Consider the following 14,521-nt stretch of genomic DNA (forward strand, 5'->3'; position numbering starts at 1 on the left):
CCAGTCGGATCTCACTCCACTATGCATCATACTCTGTTGTTAATATACCAAACATCAGCTACGTTATGGGTTCTTGTTTGCACAGTGAAGTTATAAATACTTGACTGTCGAGAGTATTTACATTTGAGCAAACAAAAATGGATAAAGTACGATGAGTTAGGAAAGCTACGATATTAGCTGGCTGATGTCAGCGATCGCCGGCTACGTCTATGCTCTCAAGCAACACACCCTCCACCTCCACCCATATACCAGCACTGTTAGTCCAACACTACTACCACACCACACCACCATCACCACCACCCCCACCATATTATTATCATATCACGAACATCAACATCAAATCATACCACCACCATCACCGATCCACTACTACCACCACCACCACTACATCACCATTATAAAACTATGCCACCAATTCTACCACCACCACACCACTAAACCAACATCATCAAATCACCACCACCAGAACACCATCATTATCACTTCACCAGACTCCACAGACTGACCCGAAATCTTGGCGTTAGCACACACTAGACAGCTAAAGTAAGAGTTCTTTTACACGTTCAGACATTAGTGATTAATTGTTGGGAGTTTTTTTTTCGAGAATGTGTGGCAAGTAACCAAGGGTAAAGGAGGTCAGAAGTTAAAAAGATTCGAGTAGATACAGAGCTTAAGCACTGTTTTCCTCCCTCTAAGCTACGTGAATTAAGCTCCAAAAGGAGGAAAATCTGGGCCAAGTGAAAGTGAAAGAAAGAGAGGGGAAAGCCTAAACATATGATGGAAAATGTCTACGCAGTAAAAGCTTGAAAATATCAGAGTTAATTATTGACCACACGACACAGCCAACTCAAGCCATAAGTCAGTTGGTAATTAGTTCATTAAAACTTAAAATTAATTTCTGAAGTATATGGAGCGCTAATCAGTCATGGAGGCACGGAGTAATACATGATGATGATAACAGTAATGATGATGATGATGATGATGACGATGATGATGATGATAATCATTCATCATCATCATCATCATCATCATCATCACCATGACCACCACTAAGACTATCAAAATTGTTATCGTCAAAATCGCCACCGCCACAGCCCTCATCAAAACCCTTCAGCAGTTTCATGTTGCCGGCTAACGAAGCTGCCGGCCCGTTAGCTCCAGGGTTCGAATCCTGGTGCGGGCAGCTGGGGTCACTTGACTCAGGTGTCCATCCACCTTTTGTGGGTTGGTTGGTAAAATGAGTACCTAATGTAAAACCTAGTGGAGGTAAATGTGGTGACTTGGATGTTGCACTGGCCTTGTATCCCAGGTTATTGGGTGAATAACCCACTGCAGGCTCAAAAGCTTATGCTGCCACCACCATGTGCGCGGCAGACTTCCATTTTCTTACATTGGCAAGCACAAGGACAATTGCTATATACCGTAAAATTGGTTTCCTTTCCACCCTCCGGGCACCTACCTTGTCTATCTACCTACCTACCGACTTATCTACCTCCTTGCCTACCCACTGTACCTACTTCCCTGCCTACGTAACTTTTTTTTTTTTTTATGTAAGGGAGAAGGAATCCAAGGCCAGGAGCCCGCAAATTGTTCCCTCCAAGATAAAACAAAAACAAGATAACAGAGAGCCAAATTCAAGATCAGTACATTTCGAAATGCCTGGACACACTGCGTTTGAAAGACAGGAGATCATTGGCAGTAGGAAATACAAACAGAGGGGGACAGTTCCAGAGAGTGTCTGTTGCATACATGAAGGACTGCGAGTAATGGTTAACTCATGCTTTAGACCGCTGGACAGAAAAAGGATGAGTTTGTTGTTAGAAAGGTCCTACACGCTCGCCGTAGTGGTGGAGGGATGAAAGCAGATAGTTCAGGGGAGCAATGACCATTGAAGTAGCGAGAGAAAAGAGATAAAGATGCAACAGTGTGGTGAAGAGACAGAGGTTGAAGGGAGCCAGTAAGAGGAGGAGAGTTAATGAGACGAAAAGCCTTTGACTCCACCTTGTTGAGAAGAGCTGTGTGTGAGGAGCCTCCCCACACATGAGAGTTGTACTCTACACAGGGGAGAATAAAATCTTGTATCAAGTCAACAACTGTGCAGGGGTAAAGAAGGCACAGAGTCGGCTTAGCACACCTAATCTCTGGGAAGCATATTGTACAAGAGAGGTAATATGTACCTTCCAAGATGAATCCCTAGAGAATGAAACCGCAAGTATGTTTAAGGACGATGATATCTCCCTGCCTACCCAGCCACCTACCTCCCTACTAACCTCACTGCCTGCCTGCTTTTATTATTTAAAGAGCTACACAGACGCTTATTTGAAGTATTTTGCATTGTGCCAGTTTCCAGTGGATTGTGTAAAAACTAGGATAAGGTTATAAATTACTGTGCTTTGAACGACCTTTCCAAATATTCCAATGTTATGCCTATACTCTTTTAAATATAGACATTTTCGGTAATTGTGACCATAGGATTGCTGTAAGTGTGACGACCTTTCCGAAGAGTGGACATCGTCAGGTGGGGAGGATTCATTTGACACCTCAATCGTCAATATCGGTTCATAAATGCGGCCACTAGAACGCGCACAGACGGACAGGCCAACGGATGGACGGACAGACGGAAATCCCCTCTCCTGGTTCCAGCGTGCTAAGGCCAATGACTTCCTCTTCCAGAATTTCGTTTGTTTTTTCTTTTTCTTTCTGATAGACAGGGTGGGTAGGATTCATCACCACCAGCATCATCATCATCTTCATCGTTATCATCATGTTTCCCACTAATAAATAGGGTAGGCACTATAACCATAAGCACAGCCACCACAACCACAACCACAATTACAACAACCACAACCACAGCTACAACAACCACAACTACAACAACCACAGCTACGACAACCACAGCTACAACAACCACAACCAGCATAACAACCATCATGACTACCACAACTCTAACCATAGCCACAATCACAGGCACAACCAGTGTAATCTCAGTCTCCGCAACCCCAACCACCACAATCATAGCAACCACAACCACCACAGCCACAACCACAGCATCTCAAGCACCACAACCACAAGCACCACAACCACAACATCTTAAGCACCACAACCACAACCACAACTACCACAATCACAGCAAACCCAACCACCACAAGCAAAGCAACCATAACCAGCACAACCTCAGCAAACATTACCACCACAAGCACAATCAGCATCTCAAGCAACAAACCTATAACCATAACCACCACAACCACAACTATCACAACCAAAAACCACAACTACCACAACCACAGTTACAACCACAAACACCAATCTCACAGCGATAGCCACAATCACACACCACAGCCATCATGGTCACAACCACAACCATCAGGAGACAGCTTAATGGCCCATCCCACAGGACTGGCCAGTGTCACCGTGTTGTTAGTGATTAAGAACGGATCAGAAGTAGACGGATTTTTATCGTGGGTACACACCCTAGTGTTAATGGACGACACTGTACTTCTGGCCACAACACGAGAAAATATGGTATCAAAGATTAACATTCTCCAAGATTATTGTTCTCAATACGGCATGAAAATAAATGAATCAAAAACTAAATTTTTTGTGATTAACGGAAATAAAGACGACGGTGAACCAATAGATGTAGGTAGTTTATCAGTGAAGTGGTGTGATAAATATGTGTATTTGGGTTGTTTGTTTACTGCTGATGGTTTGGTATCCTCTGCCGTAAAACTACATGCTGTCTCAAAGATGCCACATGTCCTTAAATTTGTGAACTTTATAAAGAAAAATATTGATATCCCATTCATGGTAAAACGACGAGTGTTCGAAGCAGCGTTAATGTCATCACTGTTATATGGTTGTGAGTCGTGGCTCACCGCGGACCTCAAGCCTATAATTAAATTGTATAATTGGTGCCTGAAAGAATTACTTGGTGTACGAAAATCAACTTGTAATGATGTTTGCTGTATTGAAGCAGGATTTCCATCTTTACAACAATTAGTAAAATATAAGCAACATACATTCTTTAATAAGATATGGCAATCGAGGTCCGAGATGGGTGACGATCCGCTCATGTTTGCAATAAATACGACACTGAATTATAACATAGTAACATCAAGATTACTTAGAAATTATAAAAATGACCAAGTGACAAGTTTAGAACAATGCAGACAAAACCTTATTGTATCAATTATGGAAAGTGAATCATCTCGACGAGTGACGTACAAAGATATAAACCCTAATTTTTTGTTGCAGCGTGTATATACAGAGAGAAACTCAGTGAATGAAAAACACAGATTATCGTTCACCCGCTTCCGAATCAGTGGTCATAGTTTGGCCTGTGAAACAGGTCGTTGGGACAGAAGGGGGCGAGGCAGACTACCTCTGGCTGAACGGTTGTGCCAGTGTGGTCAGGTGCAAACTGAGTCTCATGTAGTACAACATTGTACACTCACACAGCACATTAGGACACAATATGACTTTACCACGATTGATGACTTGTTTTCCGGTCGTTTTACACCCGAAGTAGAATGTAAAATAATTCATGACATTTTATCTGAATATGACTTGTAATAATTATAATGTAGGAGTATATTACATAAGTACTGAATATGAATAGCCAAACATATTGAGTATAAGATTATTATCATGATTTTATGTGCATAAATAAGGGATAATTGTGTACACATAAGAATAGAAGAAGCCGAATGCTAGTGATACTTATATTTATGATTATCTTAGAATATGATACTTATATTGGACCTCAATTTTTTTGTAAGAAAATTACTTAATTTATACTTTGTTCAATTGATTTTGTATACTATATGATTTTTGTAAAACAAACTCTGTAATTGCTGTGGTCAATAAACTATCTATCTATCTATCTATCTATCTAGGACTGGCGGCAAGTGTAGGCAACCAGGGGCCTCGAGGAGAGGAAAGTTACGAAATATGAAGAAAAGAACGAATGGGAGGAGGAGCGTGGAGGAAACCAAAGACATGGAGTAAAGTAGTGAAAATAAAAAAGGACTGGAGGAAAGTGGACAAAGTAAGGAGAAAAATGTGATCAAGATAAGGTAGGCTGGGTGTTCACACACACACACACACACACACACACACACACACACACACACACACACACACATATATATATATATATATATATATATATACAATATGTGTGTGTGTGTGTGTGTGTGTGTGTGTGTGTGTGTGTGTGTAAGTAAAACGGACAATCCTAACCAATGCTGGCCTGTATAGCCCTCCCGGTTTGGCCTTCTCCAGCTAAATCCTGCTCTATCCTGACCCAACCTGCCCAGTCCTGCCAGATCCTGTCTTGCCCAGTACTGCCGGTCCTGTTCATTCCTGCCCAGACCTGTCCAGTCCTGCTCATTCTTGCCTGGTCCTGCCTAGTCCTGTCCACTCTAGCCCTGTCCTGGCATGTCCTTTTTTGCCCTGCCCTGCCCTGCCATGCCATGCCCTACTTTTTCCTGTTCTGCTCTGTCTCTGTTTTATCCTTCTCGTAGCCCTTCACCTTCAAATAATGGTTCCTCCTTCCTTTTGCACTTTATCCAGTTTAAATGTTGTAACATCTCAAGGAGCGGCTCTCCGTTTGTATCTTACTAACAATTTTCGGACGCAAAGTGCATTACATCCGTACACTTTAGTGACTTAAAAAGTGAAACTACACCGTACCCCTGCACACCATCCTATCACTCCATACCACACCACATTACTTTACTATACCACATCACACCACACCAGATCACACCACAGACATTAACCAAAGGAACCTAGCGCCCATGGAACTTTTTTACTAGGTAATTCTGATCTTTGCCAATACCGCAGAGTTGATTTTTTTTTTTTTTTTTTTTGCACTCCCCTCTGGGCAGATCCTTAGTGTTTCTGTTCCTAAGGTCCAGCAGTCCTCGTACATCCTTCCACATGTCGAGTAATCTGAACCAGCTAATAATCCTATAACTGATTTTGTATTCAGTTTAAGTACCCCCAATTAATCTTTTACAATATACCCTTCGTTGCATATTATAATTTTTGCACAAGTTATGCATTACCGAATACATTCCGTGAAAAAATAAATTCTCAGCTTCCCAGAATCTTTGTATTTAGGTTCTTTATTTACCATTCAGTACAAGCCCCAACACTCTGAAGAACACTGTCCCTGAAGGCCAAGCAGGAAAGGGTGCATGAAAGCAATAAATAAGTAAATAAATATATAAATAATAAAAATAAATAAAATAAAATGCATCGGTACCTTAGGGCATAGAAGGTATAGAAGTAATAATCATTACAAGCACAATACTGAACATACAATGACATACGTGATTCAAAGTTGTTATAGTAATTACCATTACATGTTTTGAAATAGTAAAGTGGTATACATAGATACACACGTATGTACATACGTGTGCAGAGAGAGGCACATATACACACATACATATACGCATATATCTATACATATATGTATATGTTCACACACATGTAGCCATAGACATACTGCATGTACAGGATAGGTACGCATGTATAAAGGTTTATTTTTATTTAGGTTCTTTATTTACCATTCATTGCAAAGCCCCAACACTCTGGGGAACATTGTCCTTGAAAGCCAAGCAGGGAGAGGTGCATGAGTAAAAAAAAAAAAAAAAAAAAGAAAAAGAAAAAAAGAACGAAAGAAAGAAAAGGAAAAAAATCAGTACCTTAAGGCGTCAGGAAAGAGATTGATAGATAGAAAGGTAGGTAGGTAGGCAGGTAGATAGACACGAGGGAGAGACAGACAGACAGGGAGAGACAGACAGACAGACAGACAGATAGACAGACACAGAGACAGACAGACAGACGGACAGACAGCTAGACAGACACAGAGACAGACAGACAGGCACAGACTATCAGCCAGACAGGCAAACAGACAGACACACAAGCAGACGCAGAGACAAACACAGACAATCAGAGAGAGAAAGATAGGGAGGGAGGGAGGGAGAGAGATTCTAAAGTACCGGTATCATGATCACTGTCCTCAGGTAATGTTGTCATCCTTAATCACTGGTGGATAGGATGTTGCACCGCATTCTGGCTGGCATAGGACCCTTCGTAGCACCTCATCCTTAACGATTTATTTGGCGTATTACACCTTTGACATTCTCTTGTATGTAATTTTATCGTTTTAATATCAACACGGTTCAAACCAGCAACTTTCAAAAGGATATTGAGGTGTAATGTCCAGAATAAATTGCTAAGGAAGATGTGTTACTGCATCTCCAAAACCCACTTAGATTGCTGTCCCCTAACAGGAAAAAAGGATGAGTACAAAGTAATTATCATATCCCATGTTTATGACTTGCATAGACTACCTTACTTCATTATCATCACCAGCATCTATCATCATTATTACTATTGCCATTATTATTATTATTATTATTATTATTATTATTATTATTATTTATTATTATTATTATTATTATTATTATTATTATTATTATTACCTTCAACCCATCGCTACTATTTTGTAAGGGGTGGGTTGGATCAATGGATGGGCAAAAAGTTAGACCTGAAAGCAGAATTAGCATATCCAATGTCTGTGAAACGAGATTCACTCATTGTACACTCACCAACATCTCTTCTCGTGTAGGCTAAGCACACTTCCATACAGGCTACACATCTACTTATTGACATCTGTTGGCAAACCATCATCATCATCATCATCATCCTCCAGAACTCTTTCTTCCACCTAAAAGATTATCCCATCCCTACACTCCAATTTAAAAGATGAGATGAGGTAGGATAAACAAAGATACCCAAGCAAGAAAGACAGATATCACAATGGCAGGTCCAGTGATGCAAGCCACACACCTAGTACCTCCGCCAAAGTCGTGTTTTTGTGTGATCTGTTTGACTGTTACCAGCATTAAGGAAAAAGAACTTTTGGATGGAACAGCAGCAAATCTGGAATAACTGAGGAACAATAGAGGAAGCGGTACTTTTATTTTCTCCGGAAAGGGAAAAAAAAGGAGGGGGAGTGGTGCTTCCTTGGAGGAGGTGAGTGGTTTTCTTCACACTGAGGTACTTATGGGGAGGAGTTAATCCTGGCTGCCCCTGTCCCTTCAATCCTGCTGTGGACTTCATAACCCCTGGACAGTTAGAGCTGGTTTGCCTCCATTTGGCGGGACTGGGTCAATCTCATAACGTGAGTATGTCATGACTGCATGAAATTCGATGAGGTAGGACTGACTCTCCTCACTACTTATCTTTTATTTTGATTACACCTAACTGATAAGGGGTTACAGATCCCTGAAACAAGAAAACAAATCGACAATAGTTACAAACACAGTTCCATAGTAAGCAGAAGGCATAGATAATGTTTATTAAGAGCACGAGGGGCGTTAAGATCGGCATCCAGTTTTTACTAATTTCCAATCTTCCACACACTACGACACACAACAGTCAAATTTTGTATCCAAATTCCATAATTTTTTTCATGGATACCAACTGGCTGGGGTAAAGAGGACCTTGCCCATACGCCTCATGGCGGGCCTGGAAATAAACACAGGACAAGGTTGCGGACCAAGTGAGCTTCAGATTACACCATCGCCAAGTCTAACATTATGAGTCGTATTCTTCGTGGTTTTGGAGATTTTGTAACACGTCTTCCTTATCACTTGATTCAGCATAGTTCACCTAAATGATCAACTTGTATGTTGTTAGTGCAAAATGTTAACTGCGTCGACATTAAAACGATATAAAAACATATAGTTCGGTCCTGTTAATTTTGTTGGAAATCTTGTAACATAAGAGTAAGTCTGCTTCTACTCGAAACTAAACTGTAAGGTGCATATATGGTGAAAACTTGCATCTCTCATAATTGAAATCTGTATGCAGTATTTCAGTTTTTAGATCCTCAGTGTATTTTGTTCATTGTGTCTCGCATTCGCTGCTCTAAATTTCCGTGGATTGGTCTGACAAATCGTTTGCTGAAAAAGTTTTAGTCAGTATTAAACAAGACTGATAGGCTTATTTGTGGTCTTCCTGTCAAGCACAAGCCAGGACTGACTGACTATATTACGTCTAATGACCTTGAAGGTTCTCGAGTTAGGTGAACCTAACAATCTAGCTGAAGTGATATCTCCACTTACATGCATTATGTAATTTCTTTGCACAGTAGTGATCGTTCTCTACGTCTTGGAGAGCCATTTGCCTCACGAAGCTCATCTTATACAATACACAGATTATTTCTCTCCGAAAAGGAGAGTACGTTTTCACCCCCTGTATGTTTATATGTTAGTTTCTTTGTCTGTTAGCAGGATTACTCAAAAACTAAAAGAGATTTGGACCAAATTTGGTGGGTAAATAGCCCATGTCCCAGGGAACAAACGATTAAGTTTTGTGACAGATCCTTATCATATTACAGATTCTGGGTCCGGAAAACACTTTTTGCGAAACCCCAATCAATGATGAGAAACCCCAACCCATTATAATGAGTGGTTTGGAAATTATTTTGCCCTTGTCGGAGGGATGCGCGCATCTGAGTGCCCCTCTAGTTAGAAATGTTACCATTATCGATAAAGCAATGTACCACTATATGGTCATTTAAGAAACTGATGGAGGATTACATGGTTTACTGGATGCCACTATTTAGATGCATGAGTAATTATGAAAATTTGTCCTAGCTGCAGTGATTAGTAGATGCCACTCTTCTTAATCAATGCTACTTATGAAATTTTTTCTCACAACGCCTAGATCAATCTAGTTTGCTCAGTGGAGACCTCTCGCAATGAAAGGTTTATAATTAATCGGTCTAAATTAGACCTTTCAACACAGTGATGTCTTTCCTGTTTTTTTTTCTTGCTACCAACAGATAGTTTATTGAAGGACTGAGATAGAAGTTCTTTCGTCTAACCATTTATCTTTCTCTCAGTTATTGTTGTTATTTCAGACCCAAGGTAGTGTAATACAACAGGACATAGTGCATTTATTTACGTGTGAATCTGGGCATAGGTTAGACAACCCGTTCTCCAGGGTGCAGCAGTTCTACTGGCGCACACTTACATATCACCACTCGGATTCATGCACCGTCCATATTAAATACATACCAGAGCTGTCTTATTAAGGACAGGTGTGGTGGCATTAGCGAGAATGAGGACAGGTGTGGTGGCATTAGCGAGAATGAGGACAGGTGTTGTGGCATTAGCGAGAATGAGGACAGATGTGGTGGCATTAGTGAGAATGAGGACAGATGTGGTGGTACTAGCGAGAATGAGGACAGGTGTGGTGGCATCAGCGAGAATGAGGACAGGTGTGGTGGCATTAGCGAGAATGTTTTTGTAACATGTCGGTGGGTTTTGTGGAAAATCAGTAAAGTCTGAACGAAATTCAAGTAATCAGACAGGTCCCTTCTGCAGCCTGGGATGTAACAGCATACCACTTCCCTGACAACCTGATCACCATCTCTACTTAACCCGTCACGTCCCGAGCTATTTCGCACCTCCGACACCCTCCAATCACAAGCTATTTTGGAAAATGTTTCTTTTGGCTAAAACTTCCGCTTTTGTTGAGAAACAAAGGAAAATCAGCAAGAAAGGGCTTACCGTGGTCCATAATGGTCGGAACAAGTGAGGTCCCCCGCGCCAGGTATCGTATTCTATCACTGACATGTGAGTCGCTCACGTTTTCTATGGTAGGTAATTTTGGGAGAAACCACAAACAACACTTCTACATTTATTGAATTTGAATTAATAAACAATAAGAATAACAATATAATGGTTTTCATCGATATATATATGAAAAATAAGCATTGTACCTTCGCGCGAGAATAGTGAGTTGGGTCAGAGTGGTAACACGCTATGTGCTAAGTTTCTTGATTCAGTCAACATATCATTTTTTCTACTTGTATACAACTGTTTCAATGCCATTTTACCATTGTGTACTGTTTGTAAATGTTTTCAGTTGTTTTCATTCATTACGATGACATGTAGCACAACAATAGCACACATCTGCTTACTCAGCGCACTCGCTATGACTCGTATTTCAACATACCATATAGTTTTATCACTTTCATAGTATTGTTTTCTTTACATTGAACCTTTCCTCCACCACTGTAAATGTTTTCAAGTATTTACATTCACTATGAGGGCATTTAGTGAAATGCTAGCGCATATTCACGTAGCAAGCACAATCTCTACCACTCGTGTTTCAACTTCTACTTTATTTATTCAGTTCCAAATATACTTCCCCACTTACATTACATCCGTTTACACCCAATACTGCACAATATATATTTACGGGTCTTATTTATTCAACTGAGCGTCAGAATATCGCACCAAAATACCCTCGCAATGAATGTTTCGACTAAGATAATACTCATACACTTACATACTAATTTCCCACTTATATTACACCCGTTTCCACTTATATACTCTTATTTACATATATATGGGCCTTATTTATTCCAAAGAGCGTCAGAAAATCGCATCTATATACACTTGCTAGGAATATTTTGACTTAGAATAAATTTCAGCACTTACAAAAAATACAACTAATATTACACCCGTTTGCATTTTTCATACTAATATTTACATATTTACGGGCCTTATTTATTCCACTGAGCATCAGAATATCGCATCAAAATACCCTCGCTAGGTATGTTTCCACTTAGATCATAGTTATACACTTACATAATAATTTTCCACTTATATTACACCCGTTTCCACTTACCTACTACTATTTACAGATCTACGGGCCTTATAATTACACTGAGCATCTGTTTGTCGCATTTATTTCTGAGTATCAGCGTCATATCGCATTCACACCATATCAAAAGTGCATCAAGGTGTGATACTCACTGAAACATGGGTGAATACAGAGACCCACGTCACATTCAACGCACTCATAGCGGGTGTCTTTTCTCTGAGTGGTGGGTCTCACACGGGAATTGCTACACACATGACACCTGGGTTGGAGCCTATGTCTATTTGGCTGGGGAGGTATAGGAGTGGGGATATGGCAGGCGGATATTCTCAGGAGAGTTTGGGTGGCAGGGGCAGTGCGTGTGCGGTGTTGGGGCCTTTCAACAGCATACCAGGCAAAAATCTCTCGTGTTAGCTCCCTCACAAACCCTTCAAAGGTTTCCTGAACTCCTGTTGTCATGGCATGCAGGTGGTGGCAATTCAGGGCAGTTATATCTAGCAAGTGAAAGAAGAGCTTCTTGTACCACTTCATCGTGGTCCTGGCATACTCGACCGTGGATATCATGGAGTCTGACTGGTCCACGAGGCGCATGTTGATGTTGTAATCGAGGATACACTCAGGTTTCCATATGTGGTGCCTGTTCTCACTCCGGTAATCCACGGACTCAGTATGGTGCATCAAGGGACGGTGAACCGTGGACAAGAGGCTGACTTCTCTATTGTGGTTCCACACTGTTGTAAGTATATTGTTTGCCTGGAAGAAGACAATCTCATTTCTGTCAAGTTTCCCCCCCACCTTGACCATGTGATGCCGGTTCACCTTGACGGTACCACAGATTCCCATGTAATGCCTGTGTAGATAACGAGCGAGAAGAGGGCTAGTGTACCAGTTGTCCAGGTAACGGACACAACCACGATGAAGGTAGTCTTCTATCATTGTCTTTACCACTGCTCCAGATAGTCCAGTACTCCAATCTTCTATTATGTCTGTCTGTGCGCCGGTGTACAAGACTATGTCTTGCACATAACCAGTCCTATAGTCACACATAACAAAGATCTTGAACCCAAAACGGTGCCTTTTGCTGGGTATGTACTGTGTCACGGGGTTTTTGAGAGTATGCAGTATTAAAGAATAATATTCAATAATACTTGAGAACAAGACAATGAATTGACTTGTGAAAATCAAACAATGATTACTTTATGGCGGCTTACTTCGCCGATTCTCTAAGGACGAGAATTTATAAATTTCCTCAACAGTACACAGCAGAGACTAATTACTCACACGTGCTGTTTATTTGTACTGTTAGCCTCTGGAGAAAGTGACTCCACCCCTGACAATCAATGTCTAATGCTATTAATGATAAACAGGTTCTTGCTGGTGCATTAACTCCTGGTTGCACAACGGATTTAAGTTAACAAAAAGGACTGGCCTAAGTACCAGTTATGAATAATACAAAGTGTTTATGCAAACTAGGAGCTGCAACTGGAATAAGCTTAATGTGGAGAAATAAAACACAAGTTTACATTAGATCAACCTCAAAGAAAAGAACTGTGAATTTATTAATTACAATGAGTTAAATTTACATTACATGTTTCAAAATGAATTCAAAATAAGGAGAACACACTCACTCGCTCACTCAAAAGCTAAACTCTTAAACCTAGGAAAAACGAAAGAAAAATACTGGTCAGAAAAGGGGCTAGGCGGGATGAACTGGGCATCGTTGCTGAGGAAGGACACTGCCACACATGCTGAACCTCTACGCCGGATCACACTGAGTAGAGACTTCAGGAACCCCCTGAAGAACGACCTGGTCTCAAGGCGCTTCAATCCTAACTGATTCAAATTGTGAGAGAGGGGCAAGTGTTGGCCAGCTCTTGCTAACGGAATTAATGCGAGTGATACATGCCCATAACAAATCACTCAGCAGAAGCGCTAATGTCGCGCGCAAGGACGATCACTTATGAAACAGTGAAAAATTGTACTGAAAACACTCCCGATCAGGTGAATACGTGGCGGTTGACTGACTGATACTTACTGGGATTCCACTAGAATTCATTCCCACCAAAGTTCAATGTCAAGAGTTTATTTAGATAGAAAATTGCGCCAATTCGTGACATACTGCCGAAATGAAATATTGCCTCCCCACAACACGAGACTCTCGTCTATGACGAGGTCTCTATAGGGATAAAATGAGGAACGAAATGTTTGCCTCAGGTGATCAAAGACCAACCTAATTCGCCTCATCTTATCTGTGTCATTCGCATTTGCAGGATCATCAGCATCGTAAAAGTGGTGGTGACTTAGAATCTGCTGAAAGCAATTATGGCTCATGACTTGGCCAAATATTGGTGTCAGCATAACAGGGTCCCTTGTCCAGTATGCCGGAATTCTGTTCTTTCATACAATACCCATCAAAAGTACCAAGGCAAAAAATAAAAACATTTCTGAAAGGGAGACTGGGTAATCTTATTTGATAGAATGCCTGCTCCTTGTGTCCAGTCTTTCACTCTCACGGTGCTGGCTGCTAGTGAAATGGTTTGTCTGGTCCACTATTTCCTCCACAAAGCCTCACTGAAAAAAATGTGGAAAAAATCCAGCCTGGTGGAATTTGGGTGAATTCCGGGAGCAGTGCAGCCAGCACGCCCCTGCTCAGTGAAGGGGTGAATGATGGGAGAAAAATCACTCCCATCCTCCCAGTTCCAATTCACATAACCTTCATCCCCATCGTCGCCTTCGTCTGGGTGGGGAGGAGATGTTGGTGGGGGAGGTTGGGATTGAGGAGTGCGGAGGGCTTCCCCACTCGCATTCCTCTTCCCTCAGCCTTTAC

This window comes from Coenobita brevimanus, chromosome 77, assembly GCF_032717465.1.
Source record: "Coenobita brevimanus isolate Jiangsu-jjx chromosome 77, ASM3271746v2, whole genome shotgun sequence".
NCBI lineage: Eukaryota > Metazoa > Arthropoda > Malacostraca > Decapoda > Coenobitidae > Coenobita > Coenobita brevimanus.